We start from the raw sequence: 13,009 nt of genomic DNA on the forward strand, positions 1-13,009 counted from the left end.
TCTGGGCTACTGTAGAAACATGGTGGCACAACATGGCGACAACCCAGAGCCGATTTATGAGGAGCCTAGCCACTTCTTATTTCCCCCGTTATATCAAAAACAGGACTGCTAAACAGCAGAGGGCGCCCGCGAGCGAGTCCTCAGTGAAAACCCAGAAGACCTTACAGAGTGGTAATCCTCCTCTCTACACATTCTCTGGAGGACCCGCTCCCAGTGTGGATGTGAAGGGCTCATTCTAAGCTAACGGAAACACAAGGATTCATAGTTATGGGTGATTATACACAAATGAAAACATGGTTTTGTTTACCATATTCCATTTCTGCTAATAGATCCTCTTAAATCTTACACACTGCACCTTTAATACACTTTCAGAGCCTACTGGACATATTTTGAAGTTGGAGTAACGAACTTGCTTAAAATGATGGCTAATTGTGAAACGTAGTTATTAGTGTTTTAAGAAAGATCTTCAGGACAAGCGTTCAGGTCCTGCAAAGTGCCTTTTCCACCTTTTCCACCCAAAGAGTCGTATGGAAATCCCTCATATATTTATTAAGAGGGATGAATTGTGTGAATTTTTTTGTCAACCATCCCTTCAAGTCATGTGCCATCTTGGTAAGCAGCAGGAGCAGCGCTTGTGTGCAGTGCTGTAATGTGTCCAGCAGGGGTGCTGGATTGGATTGGCAGCGGCACGTGCCTCCACTACCTCTCTCTTTCTCTCTCTCGCTCCCTCTCTGCTACAGTCGCTCACTCACACGCATTACATCATCACTCCCATGCTTCATATAGGCCCTGTACGCTTGCACACACACCACCACGCTTGGGCTGTCTTCTATAATTCCCTCCTCCAGACAATCGGAGACACTGTGATAATGGCGTTGCCCCTGAAACACACACTCACTCACGGATATTAGATCTGTAATTGGCATCAGTGCCTCGTTACATTGGCCCTTATTTATCGAGCACCCCAGTGTAAGATCAGGCCTCCGTGCAGTCCTGTTCAGTGCTGTGCTGTGCTGTGTAAAAGGCACACACTGATATCAGATCATTATTAACCTGAGATGCTGGGCCACTGTTTTTAACTCACCAGTGAAAGATCCACAGATGATGTAGATGAGCACGGACACACACAGCAATCACGTGAACCTGATTTACAGCAGCCTGAGATACTCAAATGACGTGCCATAAACACAAAGCAACGCACAGCACTCAAAAAAGGCACAGAGGGAACGTGGATGATGCCTAAGGCCTGCATTTGAAGCACAACACAAGCTTTTCAGCACTCATCTCTTCACCCAGGCCTTGCATATGAACCCCAAGTGTGATCTCCAAATAGGCACACCTGAACCTGAAAACAGGCTATTTGAGGTGTGCATTCAGTGACATGTAACCTAAGCCAGGCAGCTATTTGACCAGCTTCTTGTTCGAATTTCCCCGTTCCACCTTAAGTGGTGCAGCAGGCAGAACGTAACTGCTGCACCACTTAAGGTGGAACGGGGAAATTCGAACACGTAGCCTGGCGAAAGCACACGTTAGTGTTGTGTTTGCCTCCATCCAGCACAATGGAGCCCCAATGGTGGGCTTGCTTCAATACACCCGGGCACTACAGGCACCAGCAGCATGCACAGCCCCGCGCGAGCCCTATTTTCTCCCGTTTTCTGCATTACATAACGTGAAGCAAAACGAATTTGCTTCTCGTGCAATGACACCGAGGGGGAGAAGGGGGGGTGCATTCGTGCAATCGTCGTTTAACACGGTGTTCTGCACCCTGCACACCTCCACCTCCACCTCCACCACAACCACCTCCTCCTCCTCCTCCTCTTCTTCTTCCCTTCTTTCTCCACCATACAAGCCCCAAAACACGCACGCACGCACGCGCATCTACACACACCATCGTCTTCGCTCTCGTGCCTGGGAGGTGCGACAGCATGCAGGTTAACGCCGAAGGAAGAGAAAAGAGAGGAAAAGGAGGCGCGGATGGTTTTTTTCTAAAGCACTTACTGTCTGCAGCGGCTCGGCGTGTGTTTCTGGTGCGGTGCGGAGCTCGGGAGCGCGCGGGCGGTGCGCGTGTACGGTCTCTCGCACGGCGGAGGAGGGAGAACAGAAAAGCACAGAGAGAGAGAGAGAGAGAGAGAGAGAGAGAGAGAGATTTGCGCGTCAGCTGTGTCACACACCCACCTCGGCCACGCCCCCTTTTTACGAACGCCCCATTGCGCATGCGCGATAGATGTACTCGCAAAACAGATGGTTCTTCAAGGGTTCTTTAATAAAGGCAGTAATTAAATGGTTCTTTGCTTGGTGAAATGGTTTTTCAGATTGGTGGAGAATGTATTTTATATGGTTCTATATATAGAACCTTTTTGAAAATGGTTCTAGATTGCACAAAAATGTTCTGCTATTGTTACAATGCCAAGCTTGTATATAATAGAAGAACCCTGTTGGTGTTATATAGAACTATTGACCATGGAAAGGACCATTTAATTGACATGGTTCTATATAGAACTCAGGGTTCTAAACAGAACCATTCCCTTTACTTAAGAACCCTTAAAGAAACGTCTTTTAGAGTGTAGCTGATGGTTCTTCGAGGGTTCTTTAGTAAAGGCAATAATTAAATGGTTCTTTGCTTGGTGAAATGGTTCTTTAGATTGGTGGAGAATGTGTTGGGTATGGTTCTATATAGAACCTTTTTGAAAATGGTTCTAGATTGCACATTCTGCTATTGTTACAACGGCAAGCTGGTATACAATAGAAGAACCCTTTTTGGTGCCATGGAAAGGACCATTTAATTGGCATGGTTCTATATAGAACTCAGGGTTCTAAACAGAACCATTCCCTTTACTTAAGAACCCTTTAAAAAACGTCTTTTTTAAGAGTGCAGCCGATGGTTCTTCAAGGGTTCTTTAGTAAAGGAAATAATTAAATGGTTCTTTGCTTGGTGAAATGGTTCTTCAGATTGGTGGAGAATGTGTTGGGCATGGTTCTATATAGAACCTTTTTAAAAATGGTTCTAGATTGCACAAAAATGTTCTGCTATTGTCACGATGCCAAGCTTGTATACAACAGAAGAACCCTTTTGGTACTATATAGAACTATTGACCGTTTCATCATGGAAAGAACCATTTAATTGACATGGTTCTATATAGAACTCAGGGTTCTAAGCAGAACTATTCTCTTTACTTAAGAACCCTTAAAGAAACGTATTTTTTAAGAGTGTAGCCAATGGTTCTTCAAGGGCTCTTTAGTAAAGGCAATATTTAAATGGTTCTTTGCTTGGTAAAATTGTTCTTCAGATTGGTGGAGAATGTGTTGTGCATGGTTCTACAGCAGAGGGCGCCCGCGAGCGAGTCCTCAATGAATGGGGGTGAATGGAGCTCAACGGCTAAAAATGAAAAGTTAAAATAGTTTCTAATCACTGAACCAGAACTTTTTGCGCTGGCATTACTGCTACTGAGCGCTGATTGGTTGGCAAGCAGAGCAGCTCATTGGCTGTTCGCGCTCACAGACGTCATAAACGTCCATGAGGCGCTGTTTTAAACTCATAACTCGAGTTTAAAAGCTCTAAAATGCTTTATGCTTTTCTGTGTTCAGGAAATGAGTGTATTCTTTTACATCAAACAAGTTTAAGCATTTATAAACAATGATTTTACTCAAATGCTCCATCTTAACCCATTCAGTAGGCTGACTAGGTGGATATACTCCAGCAGCACTGCTGTGTCTGATCCACTCGTACCAGCGCAACACACTGCTGTAGTGCTGCTGGAGTTTTTAATCACCTCAGTGTCACTGCTGGACTGAGAATCGTCCACCAACCAAAAACATCCAGCCAACAGCGTCCTGTGGGCAGCGTCCTGTGACCACTGATGAAGGACTAGAGGATGACCAACACAAACCGTGCTGCAGCAGATGAGCTATCGTCTCTGACTTTACATCTACAAGGTGGACTGACAAGGTAGGAGTGTCTAATGGAGTGGACAGTGAGTGGACACAGTGCTTAAAAACTCCAGCAGCACTGCTGTGTCTGATCCACTTGCACCAGCACAACACACACTAACACACCACCACCACGTCAGTGTTACTGCAGTGCTGAGAATGATCCACCACCCAAATAGTGCCTGCTCTGTGAGGGTCCATGGGGGTCCTGACCACTGAAGAACAGGGTAAAAGGGGGCTAACAAAGTATCAGAGAAACAGATGGACTACAGTCTGTAACTGTAGAACTACAAAGTGCACCTATATAGTAAGTGGAGCTGATAAAATGGACAATGAGCGTAGAAACAAGGAGGTGGTCATAATGTTATGCCTGATTGGTGTAAAGTAAGTCAATAGCACAGAAAGTCAGCTTCTCTCTGTCTCTCTTTCTCCTTAGGACCAGAAACAATCAGCTGAGGAACATCAGAGAGTAGCTCTGGTCATATGACCCAGGACAGTACCACAGCTCTTTGTCCAGGTCAGTGTATTGTCTATATAGGGCCGAGTGTCTCTGAGGACGTTTAGCATCAGTACACTGTCTTTATTCAACACTAAATCAATTAAAATAATCAGTTAGCCTTTCTCCATCACTCACATATACGCATAAACACTCTTTAAAAAGATGGTTCTTCAAGGGTTCTTTAGGAATAGAATTGACATGGGTCCTATTTTGAACCAAAACGGTTCTCTTCATGGTGAAATGATTCTTCAGATTGATAGAGAATGTTTTGTGTATGATTCTATAGGATTCTGCTTTTGTTATAATGTCAAGCTTGTAACAATAGAAGAACACTTTTTGGTGCTATCTAGAACCATTTTCAAAAAGCTTCTAAATAGAACCATATACAACACATTCTCTGCCAATCTGAAGAACCATTTCTTCATGCAAAGATCCATTTAAGCATGCAAATGGTTCTTTGAATGTTGAGTGGGAATGGTTCTATTTAGAGCCATGAGTTCTATATAGAACCATGTCAATTAAATCGCCCTTTCCATGGTGAAATGGTGCATAGTTCTACCTTTTTGAAATTGTTCTGTATAGCACCAAAAATGTTCTTCTATTGTATACAATCTTGGCATCGTAACAATAGAAGAACTCTATTTTGCGCTATCTAGAACCATTTTCAGAAAGGTGCTACATAGAACCATATATGACACGTTCTTCATCAGCCTGAAAATCAATTTCACCAAGCAAAGATCCATTTAAGCATGCAAATGGTTCTTTGAATGTTGAGTGGGAATGGTTCTGTTTAGAACCATGAGTTCTATATAGAACCATGCCAATTAAATGGTCCTTTCCATGGTGAAATGCTATATCGTTCTACCTTTTTGAAAATGGTTCTGTATAGCACCAAAAAGGGTAGTTCTATTGTATACAAGCTTGGCATCTTAACAATAGAAAAACCCTATTTTGTGCTATCTAGAACTATTTTCAGAAAGGTTCTATATAAAACCATATTCAACACATTCTCTGCCCATCTGAAGAACCATTTAAGCACGCAAAGAACCATTTAAGCCTGTAAATGCTTCTTTGAGTGTTCATGGTTCTATATAGAACCACTGTCTTTACTAAAGAACCCTTAAAGAAAATTGTTTTTGAGAGTGCAGAATAACAGTCAGTTCACAATGTGGAGTAACAGTCAACAAACCTGAGCTCAACCTGAACAGAACAGGTTCATCACCATCTCTGGCTCTCCTCCTCTCTCCATTCACAAATTCACTGGTGACATCAACGATTTGTCAAGGTTACTATGGCGATGGTCATATGACAGAGGGTGGGGAGAGAGAGAGTGAGAGAGAGAGAGAGAGAGGGAGAGAAAGAGAGGGAGAGTGAGAAGGAGAGAGAGAGAGAGAGAGAGAGAGAAAGAGAGGGAGAGTGAGAAGGAGAGAGAGAGAGAGAGAGAGAAAGAGGGAGAGAGAGAGAGGAAGAGAGAGAGAGAGTTGTTCAGCACATACGTAATTTGCCGAGAAGATTTTCTGTTTATGACCAGTCAAAACGAACCTCAGCATGTCAGCATGCGCACTTGCATCCCCTACTGTTAGAAATAAAGGTTCTGTGCAGGTACATTTTTCATTCATCAAGGTACAAACAAAAACTTTAAACACAGTTCTAAAGCCAGTATTCATGATGGTACAGGGGGGCATTAGTGCACATGGCATGGGTGACGTGTACATCTGTGAAGGCACCATTAATACTGAATGATATATACATGTTTTGGCAACATTTGCTGCCATCCAGACAACGTCTTTTTCAGGGAAGGCCTTAATTATTTCAGCAGGACAATGACAAACCACATTCTGCATGTATTACAACAGCATTGCTCTGTATTAAAAGAGTCCGCGTGCTAAACTGACCTGCCCGCAGTCCAGACCTGTCACCACTGATAACATTTGGCGCATTATTAAATGAAAAAAAACAACAAAGGAGACACCGAACTGATGAGCAGCTGACATCCTATGTTAAGCAAAAACGAGAAAACATTTCACTTTCCAAACTACAGCAGTGTCTCCTCAGTTCCCAAACACTTACAGAGTGTTGTTAAAAGAAGAGGTGATGAAACACAGTGGTAAACAGGCCCCCGTCCCAACTTTTTTGGAGCGTGTTGTTTGCATCAAATTCAAAATGGGCATATATTATTCAAAAAACAATAAAATTCCTCTGCTTCAACATTTGATTTGTTGTCTTTGTAGTATTTTCCTTTAAAAATATGGTTTATATGATTTGCACATCATTACATCCTGTTTTTATTTACATTCTGCACAGCGTCCAAACTTTTTTGGAAATGGGGTTGTACATGCAAAACTCAGAGGTCAGTACTGTTCATTCAGTTACTGTATATTTAGTTATATCCGTAACCTCTGTTAAAACTATATGATTAAAAATACACTAACAAACACAAATAAATGCATTTTAAAATTTCTGTGTAACAAATATATTTTTAGCCATTTTCTTCCAAAATGAATGTGTCAATATAGAGCATTCGAGCAAAATCCTGGTTTATAAATACTTAAACGTTTTTAATGTAAAAGAATTCATTCATTTCCTGAACACAGAACAGCATAAAACGTTTTAACACTGCTGTTATATTTTTAAGAGCTTTTAAACTCGAGTTATAGGAGTTTAAAATGGCGCCTCATGTACGTTCATGACGTCAGTGAGCGCGAACAGCCAATGAGCTGCTCCGCTCGCCAACCAATCAGCACTCAGTAGCAGTAATGTTAGCGTCCTGCTGCCCAAAACCCGTTTGCTGTAGAATAAAGGAAACATACAGGTGAGTTTTCTTTGCTGTTTTAGTGAAATCCATCCTTCTACTTTCTAAAACTAAAGGAAAGTTCTGGTTCAGTGATTAGAAACTATTTTAACTTTTCGTTTGTAGCCGTTAAGCTCCATTCACTCCCATTCACTGAGGACTTGCTCGCGGGCGCCCTCTGCTGTTTGCAGTCCTGTTTTTGATATAATGGGGGAAATCGGAAGTGGCCAGGCTCCTCATAAATCGGCTCCGGTTGTTTGACATATTTGTGCAATGCATGCTGGGTATTGTAGTGACAGAATACAGAATACTGAAAAACAAAGACATGAAAATAATATAAAACTGTGAATTCTGTCAAATTGCTAAGGCTGAGCGATACAGCGCTGCGCTACAGAATACGGCATAATGAACTGCACAAATATTCATATAAAATATGCTCATTTCTGATCAGAGGAGACACCACATTTGATTTTGTTTCTCTAAGAAACAATAAACAAAGCCCTTTAATTAATTAACATTGATCTGATTTCTTGTTTACTAGATGAACACAACGTCCTAACATTGTTCACATTCACATTCTATTATTCATATTATGCTTATTCCAAAAAGAAAAATAAAAACAGTTGAGAGATGGTTATATAATGTGCGAATATGCGGTTTCATACTGTTCATAGAAGAAACATTTCACAGATCAGTTATGCATGTAACTGCCAGTTCGAATGGTAGTGTTAATTAAGCAGATAAAAAAATGAAAAAAATATAATAATAATAAGGTAATTAGTGCTGTTTAATTGAATTTAGTGCTCAGCATCTGGTGAAACACTGAATATAATCACTGTAGTTGTAGGTTTATTATACAGGGTGTCCCAAAAAAATTGACATCATTTCGTAGTCTAATAACGTAGCCGATTCTCCCTCAAATGATCTCAAATTTTAACAAAATGTGTAAAAAACTAACCAAGTTTAATTTTTTATGTTTTTTTTCAGGTTGAAGAACGGCGTTCAGTAGATATGAAACAGCATTTTGTGTGTTAGAATATGCTCGAACACAGTCAAACAAGAGTGCGCAGCGTGAATTTTCGAGAAAATTCAATAAAAGTGCACCAACTGGAACTGCACTGGAGACAGTTACGCAAGACATGCTACAGCGTGTTTGGCAGGAGCTGGACTACCGGCTTGACGTGTGTCGCGTCACAGGCGGTGCGCATATTGAACGTTTGTGAAGCTTTATGAAATCGGTTATAAAATCTCCATCCCTCTGAACTTCTTGTTCGAATTTTGATAAATAAATCTTGTATTGTTCAACATGAAGCCTATTTAATTTCGTTTGCCAGGACATGTAGTTACTCAGATATTCACATCTCACATGATGTCAATTTTTTTGGGACACCCTGTTTTTGTGTTATAGGATTTTTTAATATGTGGCCCTGCAGGTTCTTTTTTGTCTGTTCCAACTAATTAAATCTCAGAAAAACTAAATATTGTGTCAGGTTCTAAATCAGTTTGCCCACAGGGCCAACAGATCTGCCAATCACAGCATCGACAGTGACTTTGTCTTGCAATATTTGGATTTCTGCGGCATTTAGAAGGAAGGTAAACACATTCAGACACTTTTGTTTTATGTCTTATATATATTTATTGTTTTATAAGAGCTTTTAAACTCTTCGGCAATAATTCGGCTTGTCATGTTTGGAGAAAGACGGGTGCTGCATATGATCTCAAACCCAGGAACACCATTTCCACAGTGAAGCATGACGGTGGGAGCATCAAGATATAGGGCTGCTTCACTCTAAATGGTACTGGGGCATTGCACATTTTTGTAAATATGAATGGAGTGATATAAAGTAAATCACGACTGGTTTCTAGAAAAGGTGAAGGTGCTTGCATGGCCTAGTCAGTCTCCTGACATCAATGCATTTGAAGATTTATGGAGGAATTGTGAGTCCAACAGAGGGACTGTCTTAACTTTGAGGATTTGAAGACCCTTTGCTAAGAGAAATGGGCCAAAACTGAACCTCAATGCTGCAAAAAGCTAATTATTTTTTACCGTAGATGAAGCTGTACTTGCCAACAACAGCTTTGCAACTTTGCAAAGTACCAATGCCATTAATTTGTGGAGTCTGAATACTTTTTCCCAATCAATTTCATTTTTAAAACCGATTTTTGTTTATGCTTACGGATACAAACATTTCTGCTCATATTTATAGTTACAGTCACAAGACATTATGAAGTGGATATATGCACTAGTAGTATATTGTAGACTCCTCACTAATGCCGTCTAAGGAGAAATGACAACAGACAGTCTGTAAACATCACGCTTGGGGTCCAATGACCTCTGTAGGATAAATTTACTGTTAATATGGATTTCATGTGTAATAATATAACATTAAAGAGTTTGAGATGACAGATTGCTTTGAGTGGCTTAACATAATTCAGCAGCACAGCAACAATAACATGCAATAAATACAAAACACAAGCAAATACACAATATCAGTGGCTTGGTTTACCTTAGCAGAGATGACTGTGCCACATACACTAGAGCAATAAGAGTTGCTTCTATTTCACTTGTTTGTTACTCTATAACCACATATTACATTCTTGGTGCTGCTCATTGCATTAAAAAGGCATATTTTCAAGATCAGCGCCATCATGACCTTTCATATCAACATGTAACGTAAGAAATATTATGCTTCCTGTTGCATTATTACACCTTTCAGAAGATAAACACTTCATTTAACACCTGTGTTTAAAATACACCGATCATGCATAACATTATGACCACCTCCTTGTTTCTACGCTCATTGTCCATTTTATCAGCTCCACTTACTGTATAGGTGCACTTTGTAGTTCTACAGTTACAGACTGTAGTCCATCTGTTTCTCTGATACTTTGTTAGCCCCCTTTTACCCTGTTCTTCAGTGGTCAGGACCCCCATGGACCCTCACAGAGCAGGTACTATTTGGGTGGTGGATCATTCTCAGCACTGCAGTAACACTGACGTGGTGGTGGTGTGTTAGTGTGTGTTGCGCTGGTCTGAGTGGATCAGACACAGCAGTGCTGTTGGAGTTTTTAAACACCTCAGTGTCACTGCTGGACTGAGAACCAAAAACATCCATCCTATGACCATGGATGTTGGCCTAGAGGATGACCAGCACAAACTGTGCAGCAGCAGATGAGCTATTGTCTCTGACTTTACATCTACAAGGTGGACTGACAAGGTAAGAGTGTCTAACAGAGTGGACAGTGAGTGGATAGTGTTTAAAACAGATGGACTACAGTCTGTAACTGTAGAACTACAAAGTGTACCTATATAGTAAGTGGAGCTGGTAAAATGGACAATGAATGTAGAAACAAGGTCATAATGTTATGCCTGATCGGTGTACGACACAACCCATCAAAAGTGCAGATAAGTTCCTCAGAGGGGTACAGAGCCCTGCTGGTGACATCATATAAATAAAAATAATTCATGGCCACGACCTAGTAAGGCGTGGGAATGAGATAATTAAGTCTTGACCACAGGTTAATAAACCATGATCTCATTCCCACGCCTTACTAAGTCATGGCCACGCCCTACTAAGTTGGTGCCACGCATTATTTTTATTTATATGTGGTGTCACCAGCAGAGCTCCATAGACTGGTTTCTCTCCAAGTGGTTTAAATTTGACTGATTTTCCAAGATTTCTGCATAATCTAATTATCATGCTGTACACAAAGTCATTCAGAGTGGTTTGGTTTGAAATGGTTGACTGTAGAGACTCTGATTTCTTTACAGTGGTGGTGATAGGAACCAGAAGTCATGAAGTCTACCACGCAAATATAGCCATTTTATTTACTATCCAAAACCACCAGTGAACCTACACACGTCTTCTTGAGTTCTATATGTAATGTTGATTATGGTAAAATAGTCACAAATCTGAAATAATTAGCTTTCTTTGGGGACTACTTTGCCTCACAACGCCCCTCCACCATGAATGTAAAAGAAAAAAAATACATTTTAGGCAACAACCTTCTCAAAACTGTTGTAAAGCAAACCGCTTTGAATGACTTTGTTCACATCTTAAACATTTAATTGCGCAGAAATTGTGAAAAATCAGTGGAATTTCCTGTTACGTTTTTCACCTTTTCAACACTGACAATCTTTCACTGTATGAATCTTAATTTCAATCCAGGAAACCCGACATGTCGTGTTCAGTTTGGTGTTAAAAAAAAATGTACATACTATGTTAATACAGCCATTAAAATCAGTTTGTTATTCTTCTTAAAAAAGATTGAAAAAAAGTAAAAAAAAAAAACAAACAAAAAAAACATTAATTTAAAAAACAGTAGTCTGCTACAGATTTTAAGGCACAAAGATCTTAAAAGTCATGCCTGAGAATGTACTGCATAAAAGAGATCAACGGACCTCTGATGTTGTGTGTCATCCTGTAGTTGGCATCATGCCCACATGAGGAGCTTCGGGTCTCAGCTGGTTTTCTCTATGGCAAAAATGCGCTTGGCAGATGCTCGTATCCAGAGCAACTTACAACCCGATCATTTTACACAAGTAGGTGAAGGTAGTGTTAGGAGTCTTATTGGTACACCGATCGGGCACAACATTTGACCACCTCCTCGTTTCTACACTCATTGTCCATTTTATCAGCTCCACTTACTATATAGGTGCACTTTGTAGTTCTACAGTTACAGACTGTAGTCCATCTGTTTCTCTGATACTTTGTTAGCCCCCTTTTACCCTGTTCTTCAGTGCTCAGGACCCCCATGGACCCTCACTGAGCAGGTATTATTTTGGGTCTCAGCACTGCAGTAACACTGAGGTGGTGATGGTGTGTTAGTGTGTGTTGCGCTGGTCTGAGTGGATCAGACACAGCAGTGCTGCTGGAGTTTTTAAACACCTCAGTGTCACTGCTGGACTGAGAATAGTCCACCAACCACAAATATCCAGCCAACAGCGTCCTGTGGGCAGTGTCCTGTGACCACTGATGAAGGACTAGAGGATGACCAACACAAACTGTGCAGCAGCAGATGAGCTATCGTCTCTGCCTTTACATCTACAAGGTGGACTGACAAGGTAGGAGTGTCTAATAGAGTGGACAGCACGTGGACACAGTTTTTACAAACTCCAGCAGCACTGCTGTGTCTGATCCACTCAGACCAGCACAACACAACACAGACTACAGTCTGTAACTGTAGAACTACAAAGTGCACCTATACAGTAAGTAGAGCTGACATTGTAAGACCAGCAAACCAGCTTGTTTTATCAAATGTGGAAGTTAAGTTAGTTTGGCAGTAACAGAGTATAGTTTGAGTAGCTGGTGTTGGTGTATAATAGTGTTGAAGTTTAACCGTATTCTTACTTTCCTGTCATTTCAGTGTGTATATATAATAGAGCTTATATTAATTTGATTACTAACTAATCAACCTCATAATTCAGAGGATTCACTGACACTCCGCAGGGAAATGTACACAATCAGTCTGGAACCCTTTTGTTTAGGATGATATTACTGCGTTAAAAAATTATTTTAATCACCATTTTCTCTATATTTCCTTAAAGAAATCCAGCTTAGACCTCCAAATATGGGCAGGACACTGGCTACAGTATGACGTGTGTTTCCAGAGGCCTATGAGGAGTCCAGTTGTACTCCTTTGGTCATGTCTTTGGTACCTGACTGGGTTGCTTGCTTGGTTCTGGGTTTAGCTCCAAGAATAAAAAAAGAACAGTAGAGTCCAGTTTCAATACATTTTCAACACGATCCCACCAACTTTGGCTTTGTTCACACAGCAGGTAAAAGTGGCTC

Source organism: Colossoma macropomum, unplaced genomic scaffold, assembly GCF_904425465.1.
Source record: "Colossoma macropomum unplaced genomic scaffold, Colossoma_macropomum, whole genome shotgun sequence".
Taxonomy (NCBI): Eukaryota; Metazoa; Chordata; class Actinopteri; order Characiformes; family Serrasalmidae; genus Colossoma; species Colossoma macropomum.